This window comes from Macaca fascicularis, chromosome 13 (assembly GCF_037993035.2).
Source record: "Macaca fascicularis isolate 582-1 chromosome 13, T2T-MFA8v1.1".
Classification (NCBI taxonomy): domain Eukaryota; kingdom Metazoa; phylum Chordata; class Mammalia; order Primates; family Cercopithecidae; genus Macaca; species Macaca fascicularis.
Genome location: NC_088387.1, coordinates 73085622 through 73091981, shown reverse-complemented (window position 1 = coordinate 73091981; position 6360 = coordinate 73085622). Strand labels below are relative to the sequence as shown.

Below are 6360 nucleotides of genomic sequence, written 5' to 3'. Positions count from 1 at the left end.
GAAAACGGCAGTGAATGCTAAATGTCCAGCTTTACAATAAATACAGTAATGGCAACTCACACTAAAACAAAACACACTTCCGATAGCCATTCTTTTTCTGTTTAGGACAATTTTAAAATCTCTTTGGTTAAAAAAACAGGAATGTACGTATACAAAGGCTCAAAATAGGCCATCCTTTTAAACAGAAAGGCAAATGATTCACAGAAGACTATGAATAGAACATGTAACTAGTTGACACAGATCTAATAGGATTTGTTAGTCAGTCACATCTAACACATCTGAAGTGTTCTTGTATGAAGTATCACATGAAGAAAAGAGGACTTTATCGGTATCTAAAAAAGTAGGTTTGCTCATGGACAATCTGACAAGTTACCAGAAAAAGTGTTTCCTGAGACATAAGGAAATGCAACATGATCCTCTTAAACCTTTTAGTTCAAGTCTTTCCACTCAATAAAATAGTAGAGGATCTGAAACTGAGAAAATATATTTGAGTACAAACAGCTTGTGAAACTCAACACTGTTTTTGCATCATTAGAGGGTTTTACTGAACAACCAACTTGTCTGCTCGGTATGCATTTCAGATGTGAGAGACACTTCTCTGAACAGGAGCCTGTACTGTCTTCAATCCTGTGCATCGAGTGTCTACCACAGGCAAACAGTTTTCTCCCTATTTTGTAGTAATGCAATCTTCCTATTAGCAAAAAGAGGTAACCAGCCCCTGTAGACTGAAGGGACCAGAGTCACAGGATAAGGATTTCCTCTTAATATTTTTTATTTTGATGTTTGAACTCCTGATGCAACATTCTAGAACAGGGTGTCAGGACCTGCTATGCCTAAGGGACTGACGAAGGAAAAAGCTCTGTTTATTTTGTGTGATTTGATGGACAGATGAAAAACTTAACACACAATAACAGAAGTTGGTTGTTAATAAATCACATCCTAGTCTTTCAGCACTTCCGTAAGCAGATGACATTTTCAGTTTTCTAGCTCTTGTAGTTTTAACACTGCAACATCAATGATGCATATGTCCAGAATCAGTTAAAAAGACTGTCAAATTATTTTATTTTATCTATTTTTTTCACTGTCTCTTGGTCCCAAGTATATCAGAAGGATTACCTTTTGGCATTCTCCGCTATTGCACGTTGGGGTGCTCTCGATTGTCCCTGCGTTTTGTGGGCCGGTTGGGAGAGGGAGCTTGGGAAGGATGTGCCACTGTGTGGAGGTTGTGAGTCACTGGGATGCCTCCAAGGATGATCCCTTCCTTGGCTGCAGGGAGAGCTCCTGGAGCCACGCCCACGATGCCTGGCAGATACCTGTATGTGGCACCATTGAGCTCGAGATGAATTGCTTGCTGTTCTATTACTGACCAAGGCGCTGATGTGACAAAGAATTCCTTGTTCACACAGTTTCTTAAGCTTTCTGAATGCAACCTGTGATGGCTCAGCAGATCTCGGTGGCAGCTGCCTCTCATCTCCAGCGACGCCTGCTTTCTGTACCAGGCAGTATGGGGAGTACAGATGAAATTTGGTACATCTTTCAACGGACCCTGAATAAAGCTAAAGGGCTCTGATTCCTGCATGTCGAGGGCTGCCCCTCTATCCTGCTTTCCTTGGGGGCCTGTCCTAAGGCTTTCTTGTCCACCAAGTTACCACGGGCTGCCTTCACAAGGAATTCTCCCTCCCTCATCTGATTTATAGTAAAGTCATTGGTGAGGTTGTGGTTATGTTCACTGAAACTGCAGTGCATGGAGAGGTGGTCACTCTGATACAGCAAATCCTGCAGGGCATAGACCCTCTGCAGGCCCAGGGGCTGCTCTATCCCATCCTGCAAGTAGGGGTTATAAAATAAGACACTGAATCCGAAGGCCTTGGCTTGAACTGCAATCGCCTACTCCGTGCCACTGAAGCGGATGAGGCCCAGCGTCTTCCCAGGGATGCCGGCCGCTCCTGATCCACCTCTGCTCCATGCTCTGTACCTGCGTGCCTTCCCGCAGTGCCTAGTATAGCCACAGTTCCTCTGGTACAGATTGAGAATGTGGCAGATGGTGGAGTTGGCTGTTTCTTCCTTGGCTCGGAACGGATGTTGCACACAGCAATCCCGAGCTCACAGGCAGCCTTGATGTCCACATTGTCATGGCCAGTGCCTATCCGCAACAGTCACTCTCAGGGCCTTGAACTTCTCCAGGTCCTCCCTGGCGAAGGTGATTTTGTGGCATGTCATGGCGCCCACGGCTTCATTTAAAACCTTATGGTGGATCTCCTGCGTGGACTGTACATAAGAGAAGGCCACGGTGGCCAGGTCCTTCAGGATGGGCATGTCCACGGTGCAGTTGCGGTGGTCCAGCAGCACCACAGGGGGTGTGGTGCCCGGGGCCGTTCAGGACCTGGGGGCGGATACCTTCACAGATTCTGTCCAATCACTGCCTCTTGACCTTGTGCTTATCCACAAGGGCCATTCTTATGGAACTGTGCAAATCTCAGATCAACAGGCAAAGCAATCCTGTAAGAACTTAGAGGAACTCGCGGGAGTCTGCGTGCATGACGCCACTATGAACCCAGTATAAACCTGTCCACTAACTCTGTAGCCTGATGTGATTTTTCTCTCTCCTTCACTTTGAATGTCCTAAAGATTTTGCTTTGTATTACTCTAGAGCTCATATATATTCACATTATTTTATCCTCATTGAAATTTGTACCCTATGGTACTATAAAATACCCTTCCCTGACTTGTTAAATACTTCTTAGCCTGAATTTAATTTTGTATAATATTCAGATTGTGATTTTCTTCTTTTTGTATGCATTTGCCTAACATGCTTTTGTCCATTCTATTATTTTCAGCTTTTATGAGAATCTATATTCAGCACAGAATTCAATTTTATGTTGTGGTATATTCTGAATGTCTTTATAAAGAGGTGGGTTTAACTCTTTCACATTTATTAGTATAACAAATATAACATCCCAATCCTCTATTTCTTCATTTAGTACCTATTGATTTTCTCCTATGGCCAATGGATAGAATGAGGGCATATCTTTTCCTCTCTGTTTCCTGCTCTGCCTCCTGGTACTACAATTATATTATCTTCTTACTATTTGCTTTTGTATTGTTCTATATAATTAGGTCTTTGATTTGACTTTTTTAAAGCTTATCCTTTATCCTCAGCAGAATCACTGTATCTACCATGCCTCTCATCTTTTTTTCTTCCTCTGTTGATTTTTGTTAGTTATAATAATTCTACATTGTCAGGGCATATAACATTCGCATTTTGTTCTGTCACTTCACTTGGCATTTGTTTTAAGTTTGGTAATCCATTTAAGCAAAGGGGTCTTTGTTTTACTTGTCTTTTTGTCATAACTTTTCTAGTAATCTTTTGGTTGGATGGCGTTTGGCTTCTAGTAGATTCCTCTTGCAAATAAGAGGGCTTATGCAAATAATCCAATTTGTCCATTTTATTTAAACCTAAATCACAGTTTCAAAGAATATAAAAATCCTTGGATCTCACCTTCTTTTCAGAAGGTTTCATAGGTGTTGTGCTACTCTCTTCTACCACTGAACATTGCTACAAAGAAATGTGAGGCCAGGCTATTTTCCCTGTTGACTTTGTGACTCTATTGTTGTTGTTGTTGTTGTTTAACCTAGACAGTTGCCTAACTAGAAGTGATGTGTTTTGTGATTGGTTTGGGGAGTGTATTTGACTTTCTCAGGCTGTTCTTAATTGGAAGTGGGTGGGGAGGGTTGCAGGGGTGGAGGAGAACACAGAATTAAGGAAGCTGATAGTTCTTGACTAAGTCCTAGCTGTTTTGGGCCAGTTCCTACAGGGGTTGTTATTTGGTTCCCTGGTCACTGCAGAGTGTAGGTCATAGTTGTGTTTGTATATATGGTCTTGATATTGTCCATTTGTATATTAAGTCTTTCAGTTTTTCTTTGCTCTTTTTTGGACATTCTCATTCTTTATTCTGGATATCCTTTAACTGTCTTCCATATCAATTTCCTTCTCTGAAGTCTTTTAAACTTTATTTCCACTTTTTTTTTTTCTTTCCTTCATGTCTCCTTTTTATGTCTCATACTGTGTTAACTGGTGTTTATTTTCCCTTTTGCTCCTTCTAATTTTGCTTTTATTTCTGTGAGGGCTCTATTTTTTTTTCTTCTTTTCTGAATGCTTCCAGCCCATAATTAGCTCTTCCTGTTTTGCTCTTTCTTCCTTGAGTTCTTGCATATGAGCTTTGTGTTCATGTCTAACAGAGAACATTGTTTTTTAGTTCTTTTAAATTTCTATTACAATTTTCCTTTTCTCCGTGGCACTGTTCTATATTCTTTGCTTTTCTTTAGAAAGCATTTGCTTTTCTTTATTCTTTTCTTTTTTCTCCTCTTACCTTTGTATAAATTCTATGCTTTTTTAAAAAAATTACTCAGCTTTAAAAGAGGCAAACATTTCTTGACCCACTAGATGTGTAAGGGAGGAGCAAGGCTATTCAGATTAGTTATTTTTTTCTATGATCCAGGATTTTGTGTGTAATTTCATTTAGTCTTCACTCAATGAAGATAGCTCTATTACTTTTAATTTACTATTATTTTAAATACATTTCTCTATCTTCTTCTGATGCCATAGACACAGATGGAAAACATATGTTTCTTCATTTATCCCAGCTTCCCCTGTTTCTTGGATGTCACAGGTATACCCTCAGTTTGCATATCCCTGTTCTTCCTATTACAAACTAAAATTGGCATCACAGTGTGTGCCCCTCACTTTCAAGGAGTATATGTTGTTTCACACTTTTTGGAAGCTGCAGTTTAGTCTTTCTCTCTGGAATCTGTTTTCCGGCTCCTTCCTGCATGGCCTCTTCTAAATTACAGTTGTTGTTTGCAGCTCTTGAATTTTTGTAGGGAGAGGTGGTGTGTATATCGGTGTCTGTCTGTGCTGCTATCACAGAATACTTGAGACTGGGTAATTTATAGATGATGGAAATTTGTATCTCATAGTCTGGAGTCTGGGAAGTCTAGGATCAAGGCACTGGCAGGTTCAGTGGTGAGAGTCTGGTCTCTCTGGTCTCTGCTTCCATGATAGCTTTTTGTTGCTATGCCCTCTGGAGGGGACTAATGCTGTGTCCTCACATAGCCAAAGAAACAAAAGGGCAAAAAGGGTCAAATGCTGTATAAAGCCCCTTTAAAGGCCTTAATTTCATTCACAAAAGAGGAGCTCTCATGACCTAATCACCTCCTAAAGGCTTTACCACTTAATACTGCTGCATTGGAGATTAAGTTTGAACATGATATTTGGAGGCACACAGACTTTGAAACCATAGCATTTCACCCCTGGCCCCCCAAAGTTGAAGTCTTTCACATAATCAAAACACATTCTTTCTATCTCAGTAGCCCCTAAAGTCTTAACTCATTGCAGATTGAATTCAAAAGTCTGAAGTTCAGAGTCTTATCTAAATATCATCTAAATCAGATATGGCTGAGACTCAAGGTATTAATCATTCTGGGGCAAATTCCCCTCCAGCTGTGAGCCTATGAAATCAAACAAGCTATATGCTTCCAAGATACAATGTTGGAACAGGCATAGGATAGACATGCTCATTCTAACTGGGAGAAATAGGAAGGAAAAAAGGGGTAACAAGTCTCACGTAAGTCTAAAACCTAACAAGGCAAACAGCATTAAATCTTGGGGCTCAAAAATAATCTCTGACTCCATGTCCTAATTTTTAGATACTTGGATGGGGATTGTGTTCCTAAGGCTTCAGGGGACTCTGTTCCATGGCATTGCTGGGTACAGTCCATGCTATAGCTCTCATGGGTTGAGGCCTAGAACCTGTAGCTCTCTTGGGCTACACTTGGACATTGGTGGATCTACAGTTGTTCAGTCTTGGGGGAAGCCACACCCCTAAGGCTTCATAGGGAATCCCCTTAGTGGAGGCTCTCTGCAGTGGCCCTGACCCCATAGCTGTAATGGGCATTGCCTTAATGGGGATGCTCTGTGGTGGCCCATCTCTGTGGAAGTTCTCTGCCTGCGCCCCAGCTCTCTCCAAGGCACCATTTGGAATCTAGGTGGTGGTAACCATGCCTCCTCAACTTGTGCACTCTGCACCTGCAGAATCAGTACCTTGTGGACACCACCAAGGCTTATAGCTTGTGCCCTCTGGAATGGCAGCCCAAGCCACACCCAGGGTAGCTAAGGATTGCTGCATTAGCATGTGTGGAGCAGAAACTTGGGGTGGCTCTAGGCAGCAAGTCCCAAGTCCCATGCTACCCTGGGCTCGCCCCTTGAAACCATTCTGCTTTCAAAGCCCTGGTACTCTGACCTATGGTGAGAGTGGTAGCCTCAAACATCTCCAAAATACCTTTCAGGTCATTCTTCCATCA

At 41.9% G+C, this 6360-nt stretch overlaps 1 pseudogene; it reads right to left on the bottom strand.

The window, feature by feature from the left end:
* Positions 1 to 1132: 1132 nt before the first annotated feature.
* LOC102134358 (C-terminal-binding protein 2 pseudogene) lies at positions 1133 to 2455 on the bottom strand (annotated as a pseudogene).
* Positions 2456 to 6360: the final 3905 nt, after the last annotated feature.